At 51.6% G+C, this 27,244-nt stretch overlaps 26 non-coding genes across 26 annotated transcripts; 7 read left to right on the top strand and 19 right to left on the bottom strand.

Moving 5' to 3' along the window:
* Positions 1 to 628: 628 nt before the first annotated feature.
* TRNAL-AAG (transfer RNA leucine (anticodon AAG)) lies at positions 629 to 710 on the bottom strand. The gene has a single exon. It is a non-coding gene; the product is annotated as a tRNA-Leu (tRNA).
* A 1,373-nt stretch (positions 711 to 2,083) lies between these two features.
* On the bottom strand, positions 2,084 to 2,165 carry TRNAL-AAG (transfer RNA leucine (anticodon AAG)). The gene has a single exon. It is a non-coding gene; the product is annotated as a tRNA-Leu (tRNA).
* Positions 2,166 to 3,552: 1,387 nt separating this feature from the next.
* Positions 3,553 to 3,634, bottom strand: TRNAL-AAG (transfer RNA leucine (anticodon AAG)). The gene has a single exon. It is a non-coding gene; the product is annotated as a tRNA-Leu (tRNA).
* A 541-nt stretch (positions 3,635 to 4,175) lies between these two features.
* On the top strand, positions 4,176 to 4,247 carry TRNAD-GUC (transfer RNA aspartic acid (anticodon GUC)). Its single transcript has one exon. It is a non-coding gene; the product is annotated as a tRNA-Asp (tRNA).
* Positions 4,248 to 5,021: 774 nt separating this feature from the next.
* On the bottom strand, positions 5,022 to 5,103 carry TRNAL-AAG (transfer RNA leucine (anticodon AAG)). The gene has a single exon. It is a non-coding gene; the product is annotated as a tRNA-Leu (tRNA).
* Positions 5,104 to 5,644: 541 nt separating this feature from the next.
* Positions 5,645 to 5,716, top strand: TRNAD-GUC (transfer RNA aspartic acid (anticodon GUC)). Its single transcript has one exon. It is a non-coding gene; the product is annotated as a tRNA-Asp (tRNA).
* A 774-nt stretch (positions 5,717 to 6,490) lies between these two features.
* TRNAL-AAG (transfer RNA leucine (anticodon AAG)) lies at positions 6,491 to 6,572 on the bottom strand. Its single transcript has one exon. It is a non-coding gene; the product is annotated as a tRNA-Leu (tRNA).
* Positions 6,573 to 7,113: 541 nt separating this feature from the next.
* Positions 7,114 to 7,185, top strand: TRNAD-GUC (transfer RNA aspartic acid (anticodon GUC)). Its single transcript has one exon. It is a non-coding gene; the product is annotated as a tRNA-Asp (tRNA).
* A 774-nt stretch (positions 7,186 to 7,959) lies between these two features.
* On the bottom strand, positions 7,960 to 8,041 carry TRNAL-AAG (transfer RNA leucine (anticodon AAG)). The gene has a single exon. It is a non-coding gene; the product is annotated as a tRNA-Leu (tRNA).
* A 1,373-nt stretch (positions 8,042 to 9,414) lies between these two features.
* On the bottom strand, positions 9,415 to 9,496 carry TRNAL-AAG (transfer RNA leucine (anticodon AAG)). The gene has a single exon. It is a non-coding gene; the product is annotated as a tRNA-Leu (tRNA).
* Positions 9,497 to 10,883: 1,387 nt separating this feature from the next.
* On the bottom strand, positions 10,884 to 10,965 carry TRNAL-AAG (transfer RNA leucine (anticodon AAG)). The gene has a single exon. It is a non-coding gene; the product is annotated as a tRNA-Leu (tRNA).
* Positions 10,966 to 12,352: 1,387 nt separating this feature from the next.
* Positions 12,353 to 12,434, bottom strand: TRNAL-AAG (transfer RNA leucine (anticodon AAG)). Its single transcript has one exon. It is a non-coding gene; the product is annotated as a tRNA-Leu (tRNA).
* A 540-nt stretch (positions 12,435 to 12,974) lies between these two features.
* Positions 12,975 to 13,046, top strand: TRNAD-GUC (transfer RNA aspartic acid (anticodon GUC)). The gene has a single exon. It is a non-coding gene; the product is annotated as a tRNA-Asp (tRNA).
* A 774-nt stretch (positions 13,047 to 13,820) lies between these two features.
* On the bottom strand, positions 13,821 to 13,902 carry TRNAL-AAG (transfer RNA leucine (anticodon AAG)). The gene has a single exon. It is a non-coding gene; the product is annotated as a tRNA-Leu (tRNA).
* Positions 13,903 to 15,275: 1,373 nt separating this feature from the next.
* Positions 15,276 to 15,357, bottom strand: TRNAL-AAG (transfer RNA leucine (anticodon AAG)). Its single transcript has one exon. It is a non-coding gene; the product is annotated as a tRNA-Leu (tRNA).
* A 1,387-nt stretch (positions 15,358 to 16,744) lies between these two features.
* TRNAL-AAG (transfer RNA leucine (anticodon AAG)) lies at positions 16,745 to 16,826 on the bottom strand. The gene has a single exon. It is a non-coding gene; the product is annotated as a tRNA-Leu (tRNA).
* Positions 16,827 to 18,213: 1,387 nt separating this feature from the next.
* Positions 18,214 to 18,295, bottom strand: TRNAL-AAG (transfer RNA leucine (anticodon AAG)). Its single transcript has one exon. It is a non-coding gene; the product is annotated as a tRNA-Leu (tRNA).
* Positions 18,296 to 18,835: 540 nt separating this feature from the next.
* Positions 18,836 to 18,907, top strand: TRNAD-GUC (transfer RNA aspartic acid (anticodon GUC)). The gene has a single exon. It is a non-coding gene; the product is annotated as a tRNA-Asp (tRNA).
* A 774-nt stretch (positions 18,908 to 19,681) lies between these two features.
* On the bottom strand, positions 19,682 to 19,763 carry TRNAL-AAG (transfer RNA leucine (anticodon AAG)). Its single transcript has one exon. It is a non-coding gene; the product is annotated as a tRNA-Leu (tRNA).
* Positions 19,764 to 21,136: 1,373 nt separating this feature from the next.
* On the bottom strand, positions 21,137 to 21,218 carry TRNAL-AAG (transfer RNA leucine (anticodon AAG)). Its single transcript has one exon. It is a non-coding gene; the product is annotated as a tRNA-Leu (tRNA).
* Positions 21,219 to 22,605: 1,387 nt separating this feature from the next.
* Positions 22,606 to 22,687, bottom strand: TRNAL-AAG (transfer RNA leucine (anticodon AAG)). The gene has a single exon. It is a non-coding gene; the product is annotated as a tRNA-Leu (tRNA).
* Positions 22,688 to 23,228: 541 nt separating this feature from the next.
* On the top strand, positions 23,229 to 23,300 carry TRNAD-GUC (transfer RNA aspartic acid (anticodon GUC)). Its single transcript has one exon. It is a non-coding gene; the product is annotated as a tRNA-Asp (tRNA).
* A 774-nt stretch (positions 23,301 to 24,074) lies between these two features.
* On the bottom strand, positions 24,075 to 24,156 carry TRNAL-AAG (transfer RNA leucine (anticodon AAG)). The gene has a single exon. It is a non-coding gene; the product is annotated as a tRNA-Leu (tRNA).
* A 1,373-nt stretch (positions 24,157 to 25,529) lies between these two features.
* On the bottom strand, positions 25,530 to 25,611 carry TRNAL-AAG (transfer RNA leucine (anticodon AAG)). Its single transcript has one exon. It is a non-coding gene; the product is annotated as a tRNA-Leu (tRNA).
* Positions 25,612 to 26,152: 541 nt separating this feature from the next.
* TRNAD-GUC (transfer RNA aspartic acid (anticodon GUC)) lies at positions 26,153 to 26,224 on the top strand. The gene has a single exon. It is a non-coding gene; the product is annotated as a tRNA-Asp (tRNA).
* Positions 26,225 to 26,998: 774 nt separating this feature from the next.
* Positions 26,999 to 27,080, bottom strand: TRNAL-AAG (transfer RNA leucine (anticodon AAG)). Its single transcript has one exon. It is a non-coding gene; the product is annotated as a tRNA-Leu (tRNA).
* Positions 27,081 to 27,244: the final 164 nt, after the last annotated feature.

The raw sequence follows: 27,244 nt of genomic DNA, 5'->3' as shown, positions 1-27,244 counted from the left end.
GCTTACATTAGGCGGCCGGTCCACTTTATTGAGTCCCCCTCAGCACCATTTAGTGCTCCTGTTGTCTGCGAAGTCCAAATTGTAACCCTGAATCAGTTCCTCTTCTGACCCTTTGTATCATGTTACATGACGAGTAATGATCACCTGTTAGCTTTATCCCTAATTATAACTCTCACTCTTTCCCTGCATCTAACCCTAGCTCTAATCCCATCATTAACCTCGGTCCGGGCACACGCGTGAACCCCTACTCTCATCTCAGCCTCTCCTGGTGATACATCACACCTGGGATCGTTTGCTCCCTGTGGGCTGTGGGAAATTTGCTACCAGCACGCCCTGGAAGTGGGGCTCATTCCGCTGCAACGGGAGGTCTTCCCAGGACGCGTCACAGCTCAACGCAAGAGCTCCTGGGTTTCGAAGGCTCTTGCAGCAAGCCTTCACAAAGCAGCAGGGAGCGCCGTTCCAGATGGGAAACTTGAGACTGGATGTCCAGAAAAGCAAGACGTCAGAAGCGAAACCTTTTTCCTGCAGGGTGTGGCATACCATCCGCTTGCTCATTGCGACAGAGGTGGCACTAATGAAGGAAGAGGTCAACGTTACGTTCTTCTTTAAAATGCAAGGCCAGGAAAAGTGGCAGCGGTGGGATTTGAACCCACGCCTCCGAAGAGACTGGAGCCTTAATCCAGCGCCTTAGACCGCTCGGCCACGCTACCTCCCTGCTAGTCGCCGAAAGCGGAACTTGACCCGTTGCCCGGCCCGCTTTAGTGCTTTGCCTTTTCTCCTTGGAAAGTCTGGAGACAGGCAGTGGAAGGGCAGGCAAACTGTCAGGTGCGCAGAGGAGGGGAGACCATGAGGCAAGGTGGGAGATGGGGGCAAGAAGTGAGAAAAAAACTAATCGCAAGCTAGGGCAGGATTCGGAAAGTGAAGCCGAAAAGGGGCTTAGCATGCAGCCCAGGGGTTTCTTTGACTGTCCTAAGCCCACAGGGACTTTGCCGTCCTCAGCTCATGAGACTTGAGATGGGTAGCTTGATTTGCTGAGGAAATGCGGGATGACAGATTCAACTCTGGAGTCAAACATAGCCCGGAACTATCGCCTTAAACTGAGTTTTAAGCCTGGTGCCGATAAAAAGAAAGAAATTAGCCTTAGATCGGGCAAGCCGTTTGACGGGGGAAAATGAGACCCCCCTAGGCCAGCTAGGTGGTCGCTGGATGCTGTGCAGACATCAGCAGCTGTTCATTTCATGCCCTCACGTCTCCTCGTTAGTATAGTGGTCAGTAGCGGGAGACCGGGGTTCAATTCCCCGACGGGGAGGTTAAACCGTTTCTGGATTTTTTTTAGTTCTTGACAAATATTCTTGAAGATTAGGCTGAGTCAAGTAGGGAATGGGTGCCAAGAACTGACTCTTTAAGAAAAAAGCACCGGCAACGCTAGTCATCGTACAATATTTGTGCACAATTGCTTACATTAGGCGGCCGGTCCACTTTATTGAGTCCCCCTCAGCACCATTTAGTGCTCCTGTTGTCTGCGAAGTCCAAATTGTAACCCTGAATCAGTTCCTCTTCTGACCCTTTGTATCATGTTACATGACGAGTAATGATCACCTGTTAGCTTTATCCCTAATTATAACTCTCACTCTTTCCCTGCATCTAACCCTAGCTCTAATCCCATCATTAACCTCGGTCCGGGCACACGCGTGAACCCCTACTCTCATCTCAGCCTCTCCTGGTGATACATCACACCTGGGATCGTTTGCTCCCTGTGGGCTGTGGGAAATTTGCTACCAGCACGCCCTGGAAGTGGGGCTCATTCCGCTGCAACGGGAGGTCTTCCCAGGACGCGTCACAGCTCAACGCAAGAGCTCCTGGGTTTCGAAGGCTCTTGCAGCAAGCCTTCACAAAGCAGCAGGGAGCGCCGTTCCAGATGGGAAACTTGAGACTGGATGTCCAGAAAAGCAAGACGTCAGAAGCGAAACCTTTTTCCTGCAGGGTGTGGCATACCATCCGCTTGCTCATTGCGACAGAGGTGGCACTAATGAAGGAAGAGGTCAACGTTACGTTCTTCTTTAAAATGCAAGGCCAGGAAAAGTGGCAGCGGTGGGATTTGAACCCACGCCTCCGAAGAGACTGGAGCCTTAATCCAGCGCCTTAGACCGCTCGGCCACGCTACCTCCCTGCTAGTCGCCGAAAGCGGAACTTGACCCGTTGCCCGGCCCGCTTTAGTGCTTTGCCTTTTCTCCTTGGAAAGTCTGGAGACAGGCAGTGGAAGGGCAGGCAAACTGTCAGGTGCGCAGAGGAGGGGAGACCATGAGGCAAGGTGGGAGATGGGGGCAAGAAGTGAGAAAAAAACTAATCGCAAGCTAGGGCAGGATTCGGAAAGTGAAGCCGAAAAGGGGCTTAGCATGCAGCCCAGGGGTTTCTTTGACTGTCCTAAGCCCACAGGGACTTTGCCGTCCTCAGCTCATGAGACTTGAGATGGGTAGCTTGATTTGCTGAGGAAATGCGGGATGACAGATTCAACTCTGGAGTCAAACATAGCCCGGAACTATCGCCTTAAACTGAGTTTTAAGCCTGGTGCCGATAAAAAGAAAGAAATTAGCCTTAGATCGGGCAAGCCGTTTGACGGGGGAAAATGAGACCCCCCTAGGCCAGCTAGGTGGTCGCTGGATGCTGTGCAGACATCAGCAGCTGTTCATTTCATGCCCTCACGTCTCCTCGTTAGTATAGTGGTCAGTATCCCCGCCTGTCACGCGGGAGACCGGGGTTCAATTCACCGACGGGGAGGTTAAACCGTTTCTGGATTTTTTTTAGTTCTTGACAAATATTCTTGAAGATTAGGCTGAGTCAAGTAGGGAATGGGTGCCAAGAACTGACTCTTTAAGAAAAAAGCACCGGCAACGCTAGTCATCGTACAATATTTGTGCACAATTGCTTACATTAGGCGGCCGGTCCACTTTATTGAGTCCCCCTCAGCACCATTTAGTGCTCCTGTTGTCTGCGAAGTCCAAATTGTAACCCTGAATCAGTTCCTCTTCTGACCCTTTGTATCATGTTACATGACGAGTAATGATCACCTGTTAGCTTTATCCCTAATTATAACTCTCACTCTTTCCCTGCATCTAACCCTAGCTCTAATCCCATCATTAACCTCGGTCCGGGCACACGCGTGAACCCCTACTCTCATCTCAGCCTCTCCTGGTGATACATCACACCTGGGATCGTTTGCTCCCTGTGGGCTGTGGGAAATTTGCTACCAGCACGCCCTGGAAGTGGGGCTCATTCCGCTGCAACGGGAGGTCTTCCCAGGACGCGTCACAGCTCAACGCAAGAGCTCCTGGGTTTCGAAGGCTCTTGCAGCAAGCCTTCACAAAGCAGCAGGGAGCGCCGTTCCAGATGGGAAACTTGAGACTGGATGTCCAGAAAAGCAAGACGTCAGAAGCGAAACCTTTTTCCTGCAGGGTGTGGCATACCATCCGCTTGCTCATTGCGACAGAGGTGGCACTAATGAAGGAAGAGGTCAACGTTACGTTCTTCTTTAAAATGCAAGGCCAGGAAAAGTGGCAGCGGTGGGATTTGAACCCACGCCTCCGAAGAGACTGGAGCCTTAATCCAGCGCCTTAGACCGCTCGGCCACGCTACCTCCCTGCTAGTCGCCGAAAGCGGAACTTGACCCGTTGCCCGGCCCGCTTTAGTGCTTTGCCTTTTCTCCTTGGAAAGTCTGGAGACAGGCAGTGGAAGGGCAGGCAAACTGTCAGGTGCGCAGAGGAGGGGAGACCATGAGGCAAGGTGGGAGATGGGGGCAAGAAGTGAGAAAAAAACTAATCGCAAGCTAGGGCAGGATTCGGAAAGTGAAGCCGAAAAGGGGCTTAGCATGCAGCCCAGGGGTTTCTTTGACTGTCCTAAGCCCACAGGGACTTTGCCGTCCTCAGCTCATGAGACTTGAGATGGGTAGCTTGATTTGCTGAGGAAATGCGGGATGACAGATTCAACTCTGGAGTCAAACATAGCCCGGAACTATCGCCTTAAACTGAGTTTTAAGCCTGGTGCCGATAAAAAGAAAGAAATTAGCCTTAGATCGGGCAAGCCGTTTGACGGGGGAAAATGAGACCCCCCTAGGCCAGCTAGGTGGTCGCTGGATGCTGTGCAGACATCAGCAGCTGTTCATTTCATGCCCTCACGTCTCCTCGTTAGTATAGTGGTCAGTATCCCCGCCTGTCACGCGGGAGACCGGGGTTCAATTCCCCGACGGGGAGGTTAAACCGTTTCTGGATTTTTTTTAGTTCTTGACAAATATTCTTGAAGATTAGGCTGAGTCAAGTAGGGAATGGGTGCCAAGAACTGACTCTTTAAGAAAAAAGCACCGGCAACGCTAGTCATCGTACAATATTTGTGCACAATTGCTTACATTAGGCGGCCGGTCCACTTTATTGAGTCCCCCTCAGCACCATTTAGTGCTCCTGTTGTCTGCGAAGTCCAAATTGTAACCCTGAATCAGTTCCTCTTCTGACCCTTTGTATCATGTTACATGACGAGTAATGATCACCTGTTAGCTTTATCCCTAATTATAACTCTCACTCTTTCCCTGCATCTAACCCTAGCTCTAATCCCATCATTAACCTCGGTCCGGGCACACGCGTGAACCCCTACTCTCATCTCAGCCTCTCCTGGTGATACATCACACCTGGGATCGTTTGCTCCCTGTGGGCTGTGGGAAATTTGCTACCAGCACGCCCTGGAAGTGGGGCTCATTCCGCTGCAACGGGAGGTCTTCCCAGGACGCGTCACAGCTCAACGCAAGAGCTCCTGGGTTTCGAAGGCTCTTGCAGCAAGCCTTCACAAAGCAGCAGGGAGCGCCGTTCCAGATGGGAAACTTGAGACTGGATGTCCAGAAAAGCAAGACGTCAGAAGCGAAACCTTTTTCCTGCAGGGTGTGGCATACCATCCGCTTGCTCATTGCGACAGAGGTGGCACTAATGAAGGAAGAGGTCAACGTTACGTTCTTCTTTAAAATGCAAGGCCAGGAAAAGTGGCAGCGGTGGGATTTGAACCCACGCCTCCGAAGAGACTGGAGCCTTAATCCAGCGCCTTAGACCGCTCGGCCACGCTACCTCCCTGCTAGTCGCCGAAAGCGGAACTTGACCCGTTGCCCGGCCCGCTTTAGTGCTTTGCCTTTTCTCCTTGGAAAGTCTGGAGACAGGCAGTGGAAGGGCAGGCAAACTGTCAGGTGCGCAGAGGAGGGGAGACCATGAGGCAAGGTGGGAGATGGGGGCAAGAAGTGAGAAAAAAACTAATCGCAAGCTAGGGCAGGATTCGGAAAGTGAAGCCGAAAAGGGGCTTAGCATGCAGCCCAGGGGTTTCTTTGACTGTCCTAAGCCCACAGGGACTTTGCCGTCCTCAGCTCATGAGACTTGAGATGGGTAGCTTGATTTGCTGAGGAAATGCGGGATGACAGATTCAACTCTGGAGTCAAACATAGCCCGGAACTATCGCCTTAAACTGAGTTTTAAGCCTGGTGCCGATAAAAAGAAAGAAATTAGCCTTAGATCGGGCAAGCCGTTTGACGGGGGAAAATGAGACCCCCCTAGGCCAGCTAGGTGGTCGCTGGATGCTGTGCAGACATCAGCAGCTGTTCATTTCATGCCCTCACGTCTCCTCGTTAGTATAGTGGTCAGTATCCCCGCCTGTCACGCGGGAGACCGGGGTTCAATTCCCCGACGGGGAGGTTAAACTGTTTCTGGATTTTTTTTAGTTCTTGACAAATATTCTTGAAGATTAGGCTGAGTCAAGTAGGGAATGGGTGCCAAGAACTGACTCTTTAAGAAAAAAGCACCGGCAACGCTAGTCATCGTACAATATTTGTGCACAATTGCTTACATTAGGCGGCCGGTCCACTTTATTGAGTCCCCCTCAGCACCATTTAGTGCTCCTGTTGTCTGCGAAGTCCAAATTGTAACCCTGAATCAGTTCCTCTTCTGACCCTTTGTATCATGTTACATGACGAGTAATGATCACCTGTTAGCTTTATCCCTAATTATAACTCTCACTCTTTCCCTGCATCTAACCCTAGCTCTAATCCCATCATTAACCTCGGTCCGGGCACACGCGTGAACCCCTACTCTCATCTCAGCCTCTCCTGGTGATACATCACACCTGGGATCGTTTGCTCCCTGTGGGCTGTGGGAAATTTGCTACCAGCACGCCCTGGAAGTGGGGCTCATTCCGCTGCAACGGGAGGTCTTCCCAGGACGCGTCACAGCTCAACGCAAGAGCTCCTGGGTTTCGAAGGCTCTTGCAGCAAGCCTTCACAAAGCAGCAGGGAGCGCCGTTCCAGATGGGAAACTTGAGACTGGATGTCCAGAAAAGCAAGACGTCAGAAGCGAAACCTTTTTCCTGCAGGGTGTGGCATACCATCCGCTTGCTCATTGCGACAGAGGTGGCACTAATGAAGGAAGAGGTCAACGTTACGTTCTTCTTTAAAATGCAAGGCCAGGAAAAGTGGCAGCGGTGGGATTTGAACCCACGCCTCCGAAGAGACTGGAGCCTTAATCCAGCGCCTTAGACCGCTCGGCCACGCTACCTCCCTGCTAGTCGCCGAAAGCGGAACTTGACCCGTTGCCCGGCCCGCTTTAGTGCTTTGCCTTTTCTCCTTGGAAAGTCTGGAGACAGGCAGTGGAAGGGCAGGCAAACTGTCAGGTGCGCAGAGGAGGGGAGACCATGAGGCAAGGTGGGAGATGGGGGCAAGAAGTGAGAAAAAAACTAATCGCAAGCTAGGGCAGGATTCGGAAAGTGAAGCCGAAAAGGGGCTTAGCATGCAGCCCAGGGGTTTCTTTGACTGTCCTAAGCCCACAGGGACTTTGCCGTCCTCAGCTCATGAGACTTGAGATGGGTAGCTTGATTTGCTGAGGAAATGCGGGATGACAGATTCAACTCTGGAGTCAAACATAGCCCGGAACTATCGCCTTAAACTGAGTTTTAAGCCTGGTGCCGATAAAAAGAAAGAAATTAGCCTTAGATCGGGCAAGCCGTTTGACGGGGGAAAATGAGACCCCCCTAGGCCAGCTAGGTGGTCGCTGGATGCTGTGCAGACATCAGCAGCTGTTCATTTCATGCCCTCACGTCTCCTCGTTAGTATAGTGGTCAGTATCCCCGCCTGTCACGCGGGAGACCGGGGTTCAATTCCCCGACGGGGAGGTTAAACTGTTTCTGGATTTTTTTTAGTTCTTGACAAATATTCTTGAAGATTAGGCTGAGTCAAGTAGGGAATGGGTGCCAAGAACTGACTCTTTAAGAAAAAAGCACCGGCAACGCTAGTCATCGTACAATATTTGTGCACAATTGCTTACATTAGGCGGCCGGTCCACTTTATTGAGTCCCCCTCAGCACCATTTAGTGCTCCTGTTGTCTGCGAAGTCCAAATTGTAACCCTGAATCAGTTCCTCTTCTGACCCTTTGTATCATGTTACATGACGAGTAATGATCACCTGTTAGCTTTATCCCTAATTATAACTCTCACTCTTTCCCTGCATCTAACCCTAGCTCTAATCCCATCATTAACCTCGGTCCGGGCACACGCGTGAACCCCTACTCTCATCTCAGCCTCTCCTGGTGATACATCACACCTGGGATCGTTTGCTCCCTGTGGGCTGTGGGAAATTTGCTACCAGCACGCCCTGGAAGTGGGGCTCATTCCGCTGCAACGGGAGGTCTTCCCAGGACGCGTCACAGCTCAACGCAAGAGCTCCTGGGTTTCGAAGGCTCTTGCAGCAAGCCTTCACAAAGCAGCAGGGAGCGCCGTTCCAGATGGGAAACTTGAGACTGGATGTCCAGAAAAGCAAGACGTCAGAAGCGAAACCTTTTTCCTGCAGGGTGTGGCATACCATCCGCTTGCTCATTGCGACAGAGGTGGCACTAATGAAGGAAGAGGTCAACGTTACGTTCTTCTTTAAAATGCAAGGCCAGGAAAAGTGGCAGCGGTGGGATTTGAACCCACGCCTCCGAAGAGACTGGAGCCTTAATCCAGCGCCTTAGACCGCTCGGCCACGCTACCTCCCTGCTAGTCGCCGAAAGCGGAACTTGACCCGTTGCCCGGCCCGCTTTAGTGCTTTGCCTTTTCTCCTTGGAAAGTCTGGAGACAGGCAGTGGAAGGGCAGGCAAACTGTCAGGTGCGCAGAGGAGGGGAGACCATGAGGCAAGGTGGGAGATGGGGGCAAGAAGTGAGAAAAAAACTAATCGCAAGCTAGGGCAGGATTCGGAAAGTGAAGCCGAAAAGGGGCTTAGCATGCAGCCCAGGGGTTTCTTTGACTGTCCTAAGCCCACAGGGACTTTGCCGTCCTCAGCTCATGAGACTTGAGATGGGTAGCTTGATTTGCTGAGGAAATGCGGGATGACAGATTCAACTCTGGAGTCAAACATAGCCCGGAACTATCGCCTTAAACTGAGTTTTAAGCCTGGTGCCGATAAAAAGAAAGAAATTAGCCTTAGATCGGGCAAGCCGTTTGACGGGGGAAAATGAGACCCCCCTAGGCCAGCTAGGTGGTCGCTGGATGCTGTGCAGACATCAGCAGCTGTTCATTTCATGCCCTCACGTCTCCTCGTTAGTATAGTGGTCAGTAGCGGGAGACCGGGGTTCAATTCCCCGACGGGGAGGTTAAACCGTTTCTGGATTTTTTTTAGTTCTTGACAAATATTCTTGAAGATTAGGCTGAGTCAAGTAGGGAATGGGTGCCAAGAACTGACTCTTTAAGAAAAAAGCACCGGCAACGCTAGTCATCGTACAATATTTGTGCACAATTGCTTACATTAGGCGGCCGGTCCACTTTATTGAGTCCCCCTCAGCACCATTTAGTGCTCCTGTTGTCTGCGAAGTCCAAATTGTAACCCTGAATCAGTTCCTCTTCTGACCCTTTGTATCATGTTACATGACGAGTAATGATCACCTGTTAGCTTTATCCCTAATTATAACTCTCACTCTTTCCCTGCATCTAACCCTAGCTCTAATCCCATCATTAACCTCGGTCCGGGCACACGCGTGAACCCCTACTCTCATCTCAGCCTCTCCTGGTGATACATCACACCTGGGATCGTTTGCTCCCTGTGGGCTGTGGGGAATTTGCTACCAGCACGCCCTGGAAGTGGGGCTCATTCCGCTGCAACGGGAGGTCTTCCCAGGACGCGTCACAGCTCAACGCAAGAGCTCCTGGGTTTCGAAGGCTCTTGCAGCAAGCCTTCACAAAGCAGCAGGGAGCGCCGTTCCAGATGGGAAACTTGAGACTGGATGTCCAGAAAAGCAAGACGTCAGAAGCGAAACCTTTTTCATGCAGGGTGTGGCATACCATCCGCTTGCTCATTGCGACAGAGGTGGCACTAATGAAGGAAGAGGTCAACGTTACGTTCTTCTTTAAAATGCAAGGCCAGGAAAAGTGGCAGCGGTGGGATTTGAACCCACGCCTCCGAAGAGACTGGAGCCTTAATCCAGCGCCTTAGACCGCTCGGCCACGCTACCTCCCTGCTAGTCGCCGAAAGCGGAACTTGACCCGTTGCCCGGCCCGCTTTAGTGCTTTGCCTTTTCTCCTTGGAAAGTCTGGAGACAGGCAGTGGAAGGGCAGGCAAACTGTCAGGTGCGCAGAGGAGGGGAGACCATGAGGCAAGGTGGGAGATGGGGGCAAGAAGTGAGAAAAAAACTAATCGCAAGCTAGGGCAGGATTCGGAAAGTGAAGCCGAAAAGGGGCTTAGCATGCAGCCCAGGGGTTTCTTTGACTGTCCTAAGCCCACAGGGACTTTGCCGTCCTCAGCTCATGAGACTTGAGATGGGTAGCTTGATTTGCTGAGGAAATGCGGGATGACAGATTCAACTCTGGAGTCAAACATAGCCCGGAACTATCGCCTTAAACTGAGTTTTAAGCCTGGTGCCGATAAAAAGAAAGAAATTAGCCTTAGATCGGGCAAGCCGTTTGACGGGGGAAAATGAGACCCCCCTAGGCCAGCTAGGTGGTCGCTGGATGCTGTGCAGACATCAGCAGCTGTTCATTTCATGCCCTCACGTCTCCTCGTTAGTATAGTGGTCAGTATCCCCGCCTGTCACGCGGGAGACCGGGGTTCAATTCACCGACGGGGAGGTTAAACCGTTTCTGGATTTTTTTTAGTTCTTGACAAATATTCTTGAAGATTAGGCTGAGTCAAGTAGGGAATGGGTGCCAAGAACTGACTCTTTAAGAAAAAAGCACCGGCAACGCTAGTCATCGTACAATATTTGTGCACAATTGCTTACATTAGGCGGCCGGTCCACTTTATTGAGTCCCCCTCAGCACCATTTAGTGCTCCTGTTGTCTGCGAAGTCCAAATTGTAACCCTGAATCAGTTCCTCTTCTGACCCTTTGTATCATGTTACATGACGAGTAATGATCACCTGTTAGCTTTATCCCTAATTATAACTCTCACTCTTTCCCTGCATCTAACCCTAGCTCTAATCCCATCATTAACCTCGGTCCGGGCACACGCGTGAACCCCTACTCTCATCTCAGCCTCTCCTGGTGATACATCACACCTGGGATCGTTTGCTCCCTGTGGGCTGTGGGAAATTTGCTACCAGCACGCCCTGGAAGTGGGGCTCATTCCGCTGCAACGGGAGGTCTTCCCAGGACGCGTCACAGCTCAACGCAAGAGCTCCTGGGTTTCGAAGGCTCTTGCAGCAAGCCTTCACAAAGCAGCAGGGAGCGCCGTTCCAGATGGGAAACTTGAGACTGGATGTCCAGAAAAGCAAGACGTCAGAAGCGAAACCTTTTTCCTGCAGGGTGTGGCATACCATCCGCTTGCTCATTGCGACAGAGGTGGCACTAATGAAGGAAGAGGTCAACGTTACGTTCTTCTTTAAAATGCAAGGCCAGGAAAAGTGGCAGCGGTGGGATTTGAACCCACGCCTCCGAAGAGACTGGAGCCTTAATCCAGCGCCTTAGACCGCTCGGCCACGCTACCTCCCTGCTAGTCGCCGAAAGCGGAACTTGACCCGTTGCCCGGCCCGCTTTAGTGCTTTGCCTTTTCTCCTTGGAAAGTCTGGAGACAGGCAGTGGAAGGGCAGGCAAACTGTCAGGTGCGCAGAGGAGGGGAGACCATGAGGCAAGGTGGGAGATGGGGGCAAGAAGTGAGAAAAAAACTAATCGCAAGCTAGGGCAGGATTCGGAAAGTGAAGCCGAAAAGGGGCTTAGCATGCAGCCCAGGGGTTTCTTTGACTGTCCTAAGCCCACAGGGACTTTGCCGTCCTCAGCTCATGAGACTTGAGATGGGTAGCTTGATTTGCTGAGGAAATGCGGGATGACAGATTCAACTCTGGAGTCAAACATAGCCCGGAACTATCGCCTTAAACTGAGTTTTAAGCCTGGTGCCGATAAAAAGAAAGAAATTAGCCTTAGATCGGGCAAGCCGTTTGACGGGGGAAAATGAGACCCCCCTAGGCCAGCTAGGTGGTCGCTGGATGCTGTGCAGACATCAGCAGCTGTTCATTTCATGCCCTCACGTCTCCTCGTTAGTATAGTGGTCAGTATCCCCGCCTGTCACGCGGGAGACCGGGGTTCAATTCACCGACGGGGAGGTTAAACCGTTTCTGGATTTTTTTTAGTTCTTGACAAATATTCTTGAAGATTAGGCTGAGTCAAGTAGGGAATGGGTGCCAAGAACTGACTCTTTAAGAAAAAAGCACCGGCAACGCTAGTCATCGTACAATATTTGTGCACAATTGCTTACATTAGGCGGCCGGTCCACTTTATTGAGTCCCCCTCAGCACCATTTAGTGCTCCTGTTGTCTGCGAAGTCCAAATTGTAACCCTGAATCAGTTCCTCTTCTGACCCTTTGTATCATGTTACATGACGAGTAATGATCACCTGTTAGCTTTATCCCTAATTATAACTCTCACTCTTTCCCTGCATCTAACCCTAGCTCTAATCCCATCATTAACCTCGGTCCGGGCACACGCGTGAACCCTTACTCTCATCTCAGCCTCTCCTGGTGATACATCACACCTGGGATCGTTTGCTCCCTGTGGGCTGTGGGAAATTTGCTACCAGCACGCCCTGGAAGTGGGGCTCATTCCGCTGCAACGGGAGGTCTTCCCAGGACGCGTCACAGCTCAACGCAAGAGCTCCTGGGTTTCGAAGGCTCTTGCAGCAAGCCTTCACAAAGCAGCAGGGAGCGCCGTTCCAGATGGGAAACTTGAGACTGGATGTCCAGAAAAGCAAGACGTCAGAAGCGAAACCTTTTTCCTGCAGGGTGTGGCATACCATCCGCTTGCTCATTGCGACAGAGGTGGCACTAATGAAGGAAGAGGTCAACGTTACGTTCTTCTTTAAAATGCAAGGCCAGGAAAAGTGGCAGCGGTGGGATTTGAACCCACGCCTCCGAAGAGACTGGAGCCTTAATCCAGCGCCTTAGACCGCTCGGCCACGCTACCTCCCTGCTAGTCGCCGAAAGCGGAACTTGACCCGTTGCCCGGCCCGCTTTAGTGCTTTGCCTTTTCTCCTTGGAAAGTCTGGAGACAGGCAGTGGAAGGGCAGGCAAACTGTCAGGTGCGCAGAGGAGGGGAGACCATGAGGCAAGGTGGGAGATGGGGGCAAGAAGTGAGAAAAAAACTAATCGCAAGCTAGGGCAGGATTCGGAAAGTGAAGCCGAAAAGGGGCTTAGCATGCAGCCCAGGGGTTTCTTTGACTGTCCTAAGCCCACAGGGACTTTGCCGTCCTCAGCTCATGAGACTTGAGATGGGTAGCTTGATTTGCTGAGGAAATGCGGGATGACAGATTCAACTCTGGAGTCAAACATAGCCCGGAACTATCGCCTTAAACTGAGTTTTAAGCCTGGTGCCGATAAAAAGAAAGAAATTAGCCTTAGATCGGGCAAGCCGTTTGACGGGGGAAAATGAGACCCCCTAGGCCATCTAGGTGGTCGCTGGATGCTGTGCAGACATCAGCAGCTGTTCATTTCATGCCCTCACGTCTCCTCGTTAGTATAGTGGTCAGTATCCCCGCCTGTCACGCGGGAGACCGGGGTTCAATTCCCCGACGGGGAGGTTAAACCGTTTCTGGATTTTTTTTAGTTCTTGACAAATATTCTTGAAGATTAGGCTGAGTCAAGTAGGGAATGGGTGCCAAGAACTGACTCTTTAAGAAAAAAGCACCGGCAACGCTAGTCATCGTACAATATTTGTGCACAATTGCTTACATTAGGCGGCCGGTCCACTTTATTGAGTCCCCCTCAGCACCATTTAGTGCTCCTGTTGTCTGCGAAGTCCAAATTGTAACCCTGAATCAGTTCCTCTTCTGACCCTTTGTATCATGTTACATGACGAGTAATGATCACCTGTTAGCTTTATCCCTAATTATAACTCTCACTCTTTCCCTGCATCTAACCCTAGCTCTAATCCCATCATTAACCTCGGTCCGGGCACACGCGTGAACCCCTACTCTCATCTCAGCCTCTCCTGGTGATACATCACACCTGGGATCGTTTGCTCCCTGTGGGCTGTGGGGAATTTGCTACCAGCACGCCCTGGAAGTGGGGCTCATTCCGCTGCAACGGGAGGTCTTCCCAGGACGCGTCACAGCTCAACGCAAGAGCTCCTGGGTTTCGAAGGCTCTTGCAGCAAGCCTTCACAAAGCAGCAGGGAGCGCCGTTCCAGATGGGAAACTTGAGACTGGATGTCCAGAAAAGCAAGACGTCAGAAGCGAAACCTTTTTCCTGCAGGGTGTGGCATACCATCCGCTTGCTCATTGCGACAGAGGTGGCACTAATGAAGGAAGAGGTCAACGTTACGTTCTTCTTTAAAATGCAAGGCCAGGAAAAGTGGCAGCGGTGGGATTTGAACCCACGCCTCCGAAGAGACTGGAGCCTTAATCCAGCGCCTTAGACCGCTCGGCCACGCTACCTCCCTGCTAGTCGCCGAAAGCGGAACTTGACCCGTTGCCCGGCCCGCTTTAGTGCTTTGCCTTTTCTCCTTGGAAAGTCTGGAGACAGGCAGTGGAAGGGCAGGCAAACTGTCAGGTGCGCAGAGGAGGGGAGACCATGAGGCAAGGTGGGAGATGGGGGCAAGAAGTGAGAAAAAAACTAATCGCAAGCTAGGGCAGGATTCGGAAAGTGAAGCCGAAAAGGGGCTTAGCATGCAGCCCAGGGGTTTCTTTGACTGTCCTAAGCCCACAGGGACTTTGCCGTCCTCAGCTCATGAGACTTGAGATGGGTAGCTTGATTTGCTGAGGAAATGCGGGATGACAGATTCAACTCTGGAGTCAAACATAGCCCGGAACTATCGCCTTAAACTGAGTTTTAAGCCTGGTGCCGATAAAAAGAAAGAAATTAGCCTTAGATCGGGCAAGCCGTTTGACGGGGGAAAATGAGACCCCCCTAGGCCAGCTAGGTGGTCGCTGGATGCTGTGCAGACATCAGCAGCTGTTCATTTCATGCCCTCACGTCTCCTCGTTAGTATAGTGGTCAGTAGCGGGAGACCGGGGTTCAATTCCCCGACGGGGAGGTTAAACCGTTTCTGGATTTTTTTTAGTTCTTGACAAATATTCTTGAAGATTAGGCTGAGTCAAGTAGGGAATGGGTGCCAAGAACTGACTCTTTAAGAAAAAAGCACCGGCAACGCTAGTCATCGTACAATATTTGTGCACAATTGCTTACATTAGGCGGCCGGTCCACTTTATTGAGTCCCCCTCAGCACCATTTAGTGCTCCTGTTGTCTGCGAAGTCCAAATTGTAACCCTGAATCAGTTCCTCTTCTGACCCTTTGTATCATGTTACATGACGAGTAATGATCACCTGTTAGCTTTATCCCTAATTATAACTCTCACTCTTTCCCTGCATCTAACCCTAGCTCTAATCCCATCATTAACCTCGGTCCGGGCACACGCGTGAACCCCTACTCTCATCTCAGCCTCTCCTGGTGATACATCACACCTGGGATCGTTTGCTCCCTGTGGGCTGTGGGAAATTTGCTACCAGCACGCCCTGGAAGTGGGGCTCATTCCGCTGCAACGGGAGGTCTTCCCAGGACGCGTCACAGCTCAACGCAAGAGCTCCTGGGTTTCGAAGGCTCTTGCAGCAAGCCTTCACAAAGCAGCAGGGAGCGCCGTTCCAGATGGGAAACTTGAGACTGGATGTCCAGAAAAGCAAGACGTCAGAAGCGAAACCTTTTTCCTGCAGGGTGTGGCATACCATCCGCTTGCTCATTGCGACAGAGGTGGCACTAATGAAGGAAGAGGTCAACGTTACGTTCTTCTTTAAAATGCAAGGCCAGGAAAAGTGGCAGCGGTGGGATTTGAACCCACGCCTCCGAAGAGACTGGAGCCTTAATCCAGCGCCTTAGACCGCTCGGCCACGCTACCTCCCTGCTAGTCGCCGAAAGCGGAACTTGACCCGTTGCCCGGCCCGCTTTAGTGCTTTGCCTTTTCTCCTTGGAAAGTCTGGAGACAGGCAGTGGAAGGGCAGGCAAACTGTCAGGTGCGCAGAGGAGGGGAGACCATGAGGCAAGGTGGGAGATGGGGGCAAGAAGTGAGAAAAAAACTAATCGCAAGCTAGGGCAGGATTCGGAAAGTGAAGCCGAAAAGGGGCTTAGCATGCAGCCCAGGGGTTTCTTTGACTGTCCTAAGCCCACAGGGACTTTGCCGTCCTCAGCTCATGAGACTTGAGATGGGTAGCTTGATTTGCTGAGGAAATGCGGGATGACAGATTCAACTCTGGAGTCAAACATAGCCCGGAACTATCGCCTTAAACTGAGTTTTAAGCCTGGTGCCGATAAAAAGAAAGAAATTAGCCTTAGATCGGGCAAGCCGTTTGACGGGGGAAAATGAGACCCCCCTAGGCCAGCTAGGTGGTCGCTGGATGCTGTGCAGACATCAGCAGCTGTTCATTTCATGCCCTCACGTCTCCTCGTTAGTATAGTGGTCAGTATCCCCGCCTGTCACGCGGGAGACCGGGGTTCAATTCACCGACGGGGAGGTTAAACCGTTTCTGGATTTTTTTTAGTTCTTGACAAATATTCTTGAAGATTAGGCTGAGTCAAGTAGGGAATGGGTGCCAAGAACTGACTCTTTAAGAAAAAAGCACCGGCAACGCTAGTCATCGTACAATATTTGTGCACAATTGCTTACATTAGGCGGCCGGTCCACTTTATTGAGTCCCCCTCAGCACCATTTAGTGCTCCTGTTGTCTGCGAAGTCCAAATTGTAACCCTGAATCAGTTCCTCTTCTGACCCTTTGTATCATGTTACATGACGAGTAATGATCACCTGTTAGCTTTATCCCTAATTATAACTCTCACTCTTTCCCTGCATCTAACCCTAGCTCTAATCCCATCATTAACCTCGGTCCGGGCACACGCGTGAACCCCTACTCTCATCTCAGCCTCTCCTGGTGATACATCACACCTGGGATCGTTTGCTCCCTGTGGGCTGTGGGAAATTTGCTACCAGCACGCCCTGGAAGTGGGGCTCATTCCGCTGCAACGGGAGGTCTTCCCAGGACGCGTCACAGCTCAACGCAAGAGCTCCTGGGTTTCGAAGGCTCTTGCAGCAAGCCTTCACAAAGCAGCAGGGAGCGCCGTTCCAGATGGGAAACTTGAGACTGGATGTCCAGAAAAGCAAGACGTCAGAAGCGAAACCTTTTTCCTGCAGGGTGTGGCATACCATCCGCTTGCTCATTGCGACAGAGGTGGCACTAATGAAGGAAGAGGTCAACGTTACGTTCTTCTTTAAAATGCAAGGCCAGGAAAAGTGGCAGCGGTGGGATTTGAACCCACGCCTCCGAAGAGACTGGAGCCTTAATCCAGCGCCTTAGACCGCTCGGCCACGCTACCTCCCTGCTAGTCGCCGAAAGCGGAACTTGACCCGTTGCCCGGCCCGCTTTAGTGCTTTGCCTTTTCTCCTTGGAAAGTCTGGAGACAGGCAGTGGAAGGGCAGGCAAACTGTCAGGTGCGCAGAGGAGGGGAGACCATGAGGCAAGGTGGGAGATGGGGGCAAGAAGTGAGAAAAAAACTAATCGCAAGCTAGGGCAGGATTCGGAAAGTGAAGCCGAAAAGGGGCTTAGCATGCAGCCCAGGGGTTTCTTTGACTGTCCTAAGCCCACAGGGACTTTGCCGTCCTCAGCTCATGAGACTTGAGATGGGTAGCTTGATTTGCTGAGGAAATGCGGGATGACAGATTCAACTCTGGAGTCAAACATAGCCCGGAACTATCGCCTTAAACTGAGTTTTAAGCCTGGTGCCGATAAAAAGAAAGAAATTAGCCTTAGATCGGGCAAGCCGTTTGACGGGGGAAAATGAGACCCCCCTAGGCCAGCTAGGTGGTCGCTGGATGCTGTGCAGACATCAGCAGCTGTTCATTTCATGCCCTCACGTCTCCTCGTTAGTATAGTGGTCAGTATCCCCGCCTGTCACGCGGGAGACCGGGGTTCAATTCACCGACGGGGAGGTTAAACCGTTTCTGGATTTTTTTTAGTTCTTGACAAATATTCTTGAAGATTAGGCTGAGTCAAGTAGGGAATGGGTGCCAAGAACTGACTCTTTAAGAAAAAAGCACCGGCAACGCTAGTCATCGTACAATATTTGTGCACAATTGCTTACATTAGGCGGCCGGTCCACTTTATTGAGTCCCCCTCAGCACCATTTAGTGCTCCTGTTGTCTGCGAAGTCCAAATTGTAACCCTGAATCAGTTCCTCTTCTGACCCTTTGTATCATGTTACATGACGAGTAATGATCACCTGTTAGCTTTATCCCTAATTATAACTCTCACTCTTTCCCTGCATCTAACCCTAGCTCTAATCCCATCATTAACCTCGGTCCGGGCACACGCGTGAACCCTTACTCTCATCTCAGCCTCTCCTGGTGATACATCACACCTGGGATCGTTTGCTCCCTGTGGGCTGTGGGAAATTTGCTACCAGCACGCCCTGGAAGTGGGGCTCATTCCGCTGCAACGGGAGGTCTTCCCAGGACGCGTCACAGCTCAACGCAAGAGCTCCTGGGTTTCGAAGGCTCTTGCAGCAAGCCTTCACAAAGCAGCAGGGAGCGCCGTTCCAGATGGGAAACTTGAGACTGGATGTCCAGAAAAGCAAGACGTCAGAAGCGAAACCTTTTTCCTGCAGGGTGTGGCATACCATCCGCTTGCTCATTGCGACAGAGGTGGCACTAATGAAGGAAGAGGTCAACGTTACGTTCTTCTTTAAAATGCAAGGCCAGGAAAAGTGGCAGCGGTGGGATTTGAACCCACGCCTCCGAAGAGACTGGAGCCTTAATCCAGCGCCTTAGACCGCTCGGCCACGCTACCTCCCTGCTAGTCGCCGAAAGCGGAACTTGACCCGTTGCCCGGCCCGCTTTAGTGCTTTGCCTTTTCTCCTTGGAAAGTCTGGAGACAGGCAGTGGAAGGGCAGGCAAACTGTCAGGTGCGCAGAGGAGGGGAGACCATGAGGCAAGGTGGGAGATGGGGGCAAGAAGTGAGAAAAAAACTAATCGCAAGCTAGGGCAGGATTCGGAAAGTGAAGCCGAAAAGGGGCTTAGCATGCAGCCCAGGGGTTTCTTTGACTGTCCTAAGCCCACAGGGACTTTGCCGTCCTCAGCTCATGAGACTTGAGATGGGTAGCTTGATTTGCTGAGGAAATGCGGGATGACAGATTCAACTCTGGAGTCAAACATAGCCCGGAACTATCGCCTTAAACTGAGTTTTAAGCCTGGTGCCGATAAAAAGAAAGAAATTAGCCTTAGATCGGGCAAGCCGTTTGACGGGGGAAAATGAGACCCCCTAGGCCATCTAGGTGGTCGCTGGATGCTGTGCAGACATCAGCAGCTGTTCATTTCATGCCCTCACGTCTCCTCGTTAGTATAGTGGTCAGTATCCCCGCCTGTCACGCGGGAGACCGGGGTTCAATTCCCCGACGGGGAGGTTAAACCGTTTCTGGATTTTTTTTAGTTCTTGACAAATATTCTTGAAGATTAGGCTGAGTCAAGTAGGGAATGGGTGCCAAGAACTGACTCTTTAAGAAAAAAGCACCGGCAACGCTAGTCATCGTACAATATTTGTGCACAATTGCTTACATTAGGCGGCCGGTCCACTTTATTGAGTCCCCCTCAGCACCATTTAGTGCTCCTGTTGTCTGCGAAGTCCAAATTGTAACCCTGAATCAGTTCCTCTTCTGACCCTTTGTATCATGTTACATGACGAGTAATGATCACCTGTTAGCTTTATCCCTAATTATAACTCTCACTCTTTCCCTGCATCTAACCCTAGCTCTAATCCCATCATTAACCTCGGTCCGGGCACACGCGTGAACCCCTACTCTCATCTCAGCCTCTCCTGGTGATACATCACACCTGGGATCGTTTGCTCCCTGTGGGCTGTGGGGAATTTGCTACCAGCACGCCCTGGAAGTGGGGCTCATTCCGCTGCAACGGGAGGTCTTCCCAGGACGCGTCACAGCTCAACGCAAGAGCTCCTGGGTTTCGAAGGCTCTTGCAGCAAGCCTTCACAAAGCAGCAGGGAGCGCCGTTCCAGATGGGAAACTTGAGACTGGATGTCCAGAAAAGCAAGACGTCAGAAGCGAAACCTTTTTCCTGCAGGGTGTGGCATACCATCCGCTTGCTCATTGCGACAGAGGTGGCACTAATGAAGGAAGAGGTCAACGTTACGTTCTTCTTTAAAATGCAAGGCCAGGAAAAGTGGCAGCGGTGGGATTTGAACCCACGCCTCCGAAGAGACTGGAGCCTTAATCCAGCGCCTTAGACCGCTCGGCCACGCTACCTCCCTGCTAGTCGCCGAAAGCGGAACTTGACCCGTTGCCCGGCCCGCTTTAGTGCTTTGCCTTTTCTCCTTGGAAAGTCTGGAGACAGGCAGTGGAAGGGCAGGCAAACTGTCAGGTGCGCAGAGGAGGGGAGACCATGAGGCAAGGTGGGAGATGGGGGCAAGAAGTGAGAAAAAAACTAATCGCAAGCTAGGGCAGGATTCGGAAAGTGAAGCCGAAAAGGGGCTTAGCATGCAGCCCAGGGGTTTCTTTGACTGTCCTAAGCCCACAGGGACTTTGCCGTCCTCAGCTCATGAGACTTGAGATGGGTAGCTTGATTTGCTGAGGAAATGCGGGATGACAGATTCAACTCTGGAGTCAAACATAGCCCGGAACTATCGCCTTAAACTGAGTTTTAAGCCTGGTGCCGATAAAAAGAAAGAAATTAGCCTTAGATCGGGCAAGCCGTTTGACGGGGGAAAATGAGACCCCCCTAGGCCAGCTAGGTGGTCGCTGGATGCTGTGCAGACATCAGCAGCTGTTCATTTCATGCCCTCACGTCTCCTCGTTAGTATAGTGGTCAGTAGCGGGAGACCGGGGTTCAATTCCCCGACGGGGAGGTTAAACCGTTTCTGGATTTTTTTTAGTTCTTGACAAATATTCTTGAAGATTAGGCTGAGTCAAGTAGGGAATGGGTGCCAAGAACTGACTCTTTAAGAAAAAAGCACCGGCAACGCTAGTCATCGTACAATATTTGTGCACAATTGCTTACATTAGGCGGCCGGTCCACTTTATTGAGTCCCCCTCAGCACCATTTAGTGCTCCTGTTGTCTGCGAAGTCCAAATTGTAACCCTGAATCAGTTCCTCTTCTGACCCTTTGTATCATGTTACATGACGAGTAATGATCACCTGTTAGCTTTATCCCTAATTATAACTCTCACTCTTTCCCTGCATCTAACCCTAGCTCTAATCCCATCATTAACCTCGGTCCGGGCACACGCGTGAACCCCTACTCTCATCTCAGCCTCTCCTGGTGATACATCACACCTGGGATCGTTTGCTCCCTGTGGGCTGTGGGAAATTTGCTACCAGCACGCCCTGGAAGTGGGGCTCATTCCGCTGCAACGGGAGGTCTTCCCAGGACGCGTCACAGCTCAACGCAAGAGCTCCTGGGTTTCGAAGGCTCTTGCAGCAAGCCTTCACAAAGCAGCAGGGAGCGCCGTTCCAGATGGGAAACTTGAGACTGGATGTCCAGAAAAGCAAGACGTCAGAAGCGAAACCTTTTTCCTGCAGGGTGTGGCATACCATCCGCTTGCTCATTGCGACAGAGGTGGCACTAATGAAGGAAGAGGTCAACGTTACGTTCTTCTTTAAAATGCAAGGCCAGGAAAAGTGGCAGCGGTGGGATTTGAACCCACGCCTCCGAAGAGACTGGAGCCTTAATCCAGCGCCTTAGACCGCTCGGCCACGCTACCTCCCTGCTAGTCGCCGAAAGCGGAACTTGACCCGTTGCCCGGCCCGCTTTAGTGCTTTGCCTTTTCTCCTTGGAAAGTCTGGAGACAGGCAGTGGAAGGGCAGGCAAACTGTCAGGTGCGCAGAGGAGGGGAGACCATGAGGCAAGGTGGGAGATGGGGGCAAGAAGTGAGAAAAAAACTAATCGCAAGCTAGGGCAGGATTCGGAAAGTGAAGCCGAAAAGGGGCTTAGCATGCAGCCCAGGGGTTTCTTTGACTGTCCTAAGCCCACAGGGACTTTGCCGTCCTCAGCTCATGAGACTTGAGATGGGTAGCTTGATTTGCTGAGGAAATGCGGGATGACAGATTCAACTCTGGAGTCAAACATAGCCCGGAACTATCGCCTTAAACTGAGTTTTAAGCCTGGTGCCGATAAAAAGAAAGAAATTAGCCTTAGATCGGGCAAGCCGTTTGACGGGGGAAAATGAGACCCCCCTAGGCCAGCTAGGTGGTCGCTGGATGCTGTGCAGACATCAGCAGCTGTTCATTTCATGCCCTCACGTCTCCTCGTTAGTATAGTGGTCAGTATCCCCGCCTGTCACGCGGGAGACCGGGGTTCAATTCACCGACGGGGAGGTTAAACCGTTTCTGGATTTTTTTTAGTTCTTGACAAATATTCTTGAAGATTAGGCTGAGTCAAGTAGGGAATGGGTGCCAAGAACTGACTCTTTAAGAAAAAAGCACCGGCAACGCTAGTCATCGTACAATATTTGTGCACAATTGCTTACATTAGGCGGCCGGTCCACTTTATTGAGTCCCCCTCAGCACCATTTAGTGCTCCTGTTGTCTGCGAAGTCCAAATTGTAACCCTGAATCAGTTCCTCTTCTGACCCTTTGTATCATGTTACATGACGAGTAATGATCACCTGTTAGCTTTATCCCTAATTATAACTCTCACTCTTTCCCTGCATCTAACCCTAGCTCTAATCCCATCATTAACCTCGGTCCGGGCACACGCGTGAACCCTTACTCTCATCTCAGCCTCTCCTGGTGATACATCACACCTGGGATCGTTTGCTCCCTGTGGGCTGTGGGAAATTTGCTACCAGCACGCCCTGGAAGTGGGGCTCATTCCGCTGCAACGGGAGGTCTTCCCAGGACGCGTCACAGCTCAACGCAAGAGCTCCTGGGTTTCGAAGGCTCTTGCAGCAAGCCTTCACAAAGCAGCAGGGAGCGCCGTTCCAGATGGGAAACTTGAGACTGGATGTCCAGAAAAGCAAGACGTCAGAAGCGAAACCTTTTTCCTGCAGGGTGTGGCATACCATCCGCTTGCTCATTGCGACAGAGGTGGCACTAATGAAGGAAGAGGTCAACGTTACGTTCTTCTTTAAAATGCAAGGCCAGGAAAAGTGGCAGCGGTGGGATTTGAACCCACGCCTCCGAAGAGACTGGAGCCTTAATCCAGCGCCTTAGACCGCTCGGCCACGCTACCTCCCTGCTAGTCGCCGAAAGCGGAACTTGACCCGTTGCCCGGCCCGCTTTAGTGCTTTGCCTTTTCTCCTTGGAAAGTCTGGAGACAGGCAGTGGAAGGGCAGGCAAACTGTCAGGTGCGCAGAGGAGGGGAGACCATGAGGCAAGGTGGGAGATGGGGGCAAGAAGTGAGAAAAAAACTAATCGCAAGCTAGGGCAGGATTCGGAAAGTGAAGCCGAAAAGGGGCTTAGCATGCAGCCCAGGGGTTTCTTTGACTGTCCTAAGCCCACAGGGACTTTGCCGTCCTCAGCTCATGAGACTTGAGATGGGTAGCTTGATTTGCTGAGGAAATGCGGGATGACAGATTCAACTCTGGAGTCAAACATAGCCCGGAACTATCGCCTTAAACTGAGTTTTAAGCCTGGTGCCGATAAAAAGAAAGAAATTAGCCTTAGATCGGGCAAGCCGTTTGACGGGGGAAAATGAGACCCCCCTAGGCCAGCTAGGTGGTCGCTGGATGCTGTGCAGACATCAGCAGCTGTTCATTTCATGCCCTCACGTCTCCTCGTTAGTATAGTGGTCAGTATCCCCGCCTGTCACGCGGGAGACCGGGGTTCAATTCCCCGACGGGGAGGTTAAACCGTTTCTGGATTTTTTTTAGTTCTTGACAAATATTCTTGAAGATTAGGCTGAGTCAAGTAGGGAATGGGTGCCAAGAACTGACTCTTTAAGAAAAAAGCACCGGCAACGCTAGTCATCGTACAATATTTGTGCACAATTGCTTACATTAGGCGGCCGGTCCACTTTATTGAGTCCCCCTCAGCACCATTTAGTGCTCCTGTTGTCTGCGAAGTCCAAATTGTAACCCTGAATCAGTTCCTCTTCTGACCCTTTGTATCATGTTACATGACGAGTAATGATCACCTGTTAGCTTTATCCCTAATTATAACTCTCACTCTTTCCCTGCATCTAACCCTAGCTCTAATCCCATCATTAACCTCGGTCCGGGCACACGCGTGAACCCCTACTCTCATCTCAGCCTCTCCTGGTGATACATCACACCTGGGATCGTTTGCTCCCTGTGGGCTGTGGGGAATTTGCTACCAGCACGCCCTGGAAGTGGGGCTCATTCCGCTGCAACGGGAGGTCTTCCCAGGACGCGTCACAGCTCAACGCAAGAGCTCCTGGGTTTCGAAGGCTCTTGCAGCAAGCCTTCACAAAGCAGCAGGGAGCGCCGTTCCAGATGGGAAACTTGAGACTGGATGTCCAGAAAAGCAAGACGTCAGAAGCGAAACCTTTTTCCTGCAGGGTGTGGCATACCATCCGCTTGCTCATTGCGACAGAGGTGGCACTAATGAAGGAAGAGGTCAACGTTACGTTCTTCTTTAAAATGCAAGGCCAGGAAAAGTGGCAGCGGTGGGATTTGAACCCACGCCTCCGAAGAGACTGGAGCCTTAATCCAGCGCCTTAGACCGCTCGGCCACGCTACCTCCCTGCTAGTCGCCGAAAGCGGAACTTGACCCGTTGCCCGGCCCGCTTTAGTGCTTTGCCTTTTCTCCTTGGAAAGTCTGGAGACAGGCAGTGGAAGGGCAGGCAAACTGTCAGGTGCGCAGAGGAGGGGAGACCATGAGGCAAGGTGGGAGATGGGGGCAAGAAGTGAGAAAAAAACTAATCGCAAGCTAGGGCAGGATTCGGAAAGTGAAGCCGAAAAGGGGCTTAGCATGCAGCCCAGGGGTTTCTTTGACTGTCCTAAGCCCACAGGGACTTTGCCGTCCTCAGCTCATGAGACTTGAGATGGGTAGCTTGATTTGCTGAGGAAATGCGGGATGACAGATTCAACTCTGGAGTCAAACATAGCCCGGAACTATCGCCTTAAACTGAGTTTTAAGCCTGGTGCCGATAAAAAGAAAGAAATTAGCCTTAGATCGGGCAAGCCGTTTGACGGGGGAAAATGAGACCCCCCTAGGCCAGCTAGGTGGTCGCTGGATGCTGTGCAGACATCAGCAGCTGTTCATTTCATGCCCTCACGTCTCCTCGTTAGTATAGTGGTCAGTAGCGGGAGACCGGGGTTCAATTCCCCGACGGGGAGGTTAAACCGTTTCTGGATTTTTTTTAGTTCTTGACAAATATTCTTGAAGATTAGGCTGAGTCAAGTAGGGAATGGGTGCCAAGAACTGACTCTTTAAGAAAAAAGCACCGGCAACGCTAGTCATCGTACAATATTTGTGCACAATTGCTTACATTAGGCGGCCGGTCCACTTTATTGAGTCCCCCTCAGCACCATTTAGTGCTCCTGTTGTCTGCGAAGTCCAAATTGTAACCCTGAATCAGTTCCTCTTCTGACCCTTTGTATCATGTTACATGACGAGTAATGATCACCTGTTAGCTTTATCCCTAATTATAACTCTCACTCTTTCCCTGCATCTAACCCTAGCTCTAATCCCATCATTAACCTCGGTCCGGGCACACGCGTGAACCCCTACTCTCATCTCAGCCTCTCCTGGTGATACATCACACCTGGGATCGTTTGCTCCCTGTGGGCTGTGGGAAATTTGCTACCAGCACGCCCTGGAAGTGGGGCTCATTCCGCTGCAACGGGAGGTCTTCCCAGGACGCGTCACAGCTCAACGCAAGAGCTCCTGGGTTTCGAAGGCTCTTGCAGCAAGCCTTCACAAAGCAGCAGGGAGCGCCGTTCCAGATGGGAAACTTGAGACTGGATGTCCAGAAAAGCAAGACGTCAGAAGCGAAACCTTTTTCCTGCAGGGTGTGGCATACCATCCGCTTGCTCATTGCGACAGAGGTGGCACTAATGAAGGAAGAGGTCAACGTTACGTTCTTCTTTAAAATGCAAGGCCAGGAAAAGTGGCAGCGGTGGGATTTGAACCCACGCCTCCGAAGAGACTGGAGCCTTAATCCAGCGCCTTAGACCGCTCGGCCACGCTACCTCCCTGCTAGTCGCCGAAAGCGGAACTTGACCCGTTGCCCGGCCCGCTTTAGTGCTTTGCCTTTTCTCCTTGGAAAGTCTGGAGACAGGCAGTGGAAGGGCAGGCAAACTGTCAGGTGCGCAGAGGAGGGGAGACCATGAGGCAAGGTGGGAGATGGGGGCAAGAAGTGAGAAAAAAACTAATCGCAAGCTAGGGCAGGATTCGGAAAGTGAAGCCGAAAAGGGGCTTAGCATGCAGCCCAGGGGTTTCTTTGACTGTCCTAAGCCCACAGGGACTTTGCCGTCCTCAGCTCATGAGACTTGAGATGGGTAGCTTGATTTGCTGAGGAAATGCGGGATGACAGATTCAACTCTGGAGTCAAACATAGCCCGGAACTATCGCCTTAAACTGAGTTTTAAGCCTGGTGCCGATAAAAAGAAAGAAATTAGCCTTAGATCGGGCAAGCCGTTTGACGGGGGAAAATGAGACCCCCCTAGGCCAGCTAGGTGGTCGCTGGATGCTGTGCAGACATCAGCAGCTGTTCATTTCATGCCCTCACGTCTCCTCGTTAGTATAGTGGTCAGTATCCCCGCCTGTCACGCGGGAGACCGGGGTTCAATTCCCCGACGGGGAGGTTAAACCGTTTCTGGATTTTTTTTAGTTCTTGACAAATATTCTTGAAGATTAGGCTGAGTCAAGTAGGGAATGGGTGCCAAGAACTGACTCTTTAAGAAAAAAGCACCGGCAACGCTAGTCATCGTACAATATTTGTGCACAATTGCTTACATTAGGCGGCCGGTCCACTTTATTGAGTCCCCCTCAGCACCATTTAGTGCTCCTGTTGTCTGCGAAGTCCAAATTGTAACCCTGAATCAGTTCCTCTTCTGACCCTTTGTATCATGTTACATGACGAGTAATGATCACCTGTTAGCTTTATCCCTAATTATAACTCTCACTCTTTCCCTGCATCTAACCCTAGCTCTAATCCCATCATTAACCTCGGTCCGGGCACACGCGTGAACCCTTACTCTCATCTCAGCCTCTCCTGGTGATACATCACACCTGGGATCGTTTGCTCCCTGTGGGCTGTGGGAAATTTGCTACCAGCACGCCCTGGAAGTGGGGCTCATTCCGCTGCAACGGGAGGTCTTCCCAGGACGCGTCACAGCTCAACGCAAGAGCTCCTGGGTTTCGAAGGCTCTTGCAGCAAGCCTTCACAAAGCAGCAGGGAGCGCCGTTCCAGATGGGAAACTTGAGACTGGATGTCCAGAAAAGCAAGACGTCAGAAGCGAAACCTTTTTCCTGCAGGGTGTGGCATACCATCCGCTTGCTCATTGCGACAGAGGTGGCACTAATGAAGGAAGAGGTCAACGTTACGTTCTTCTTTAAAATGCAAGGCCAGGAAAAGTGGCAGCGGTGGGATTTGAACCCACGCCTCCGAAGAGACTGGAGCCTTAATCCAGCGCCTTAGACCGCTCGGCCACGCTACCTCCCTGCTAGTCGCCGAAAGCGGAACTTGACCCGTTGCCCGGCCCGCTTTAGTGCTTTGCCTTTTCTCCTTGGAAAGTCTGGAGACAGGCAGTGGAAGGGCAGGCAAACTGTCAGGTGCGCAGAGGAGGGGAGACCATGAGGCAAGGTGGGAGATGGGGGCAAG

This window comes from Ambystoma mexicanum, unplaced genomic scaffold, assembly GCF_040938575.1.
Source record: "Ambystoma mexicanum isolate Mex_15411 unplaced genomic scaffold, UKY_AmexF1_1 Mex_scaf20, whole genome shotgun sequence".
NCBI classification, from domain to species: domain Eukaryota; kingdom Metazoa; phylum Chordata; class Amphibia; order Caudata; family Ambystomatidae; genus Ambystoma; species Ambystoma mexicanum.
The sequence above is the reverse complement of the archived record's forward strand: the minus strand, read 5'-3'. Positions and strand labels throughout refer to the sequence as shown.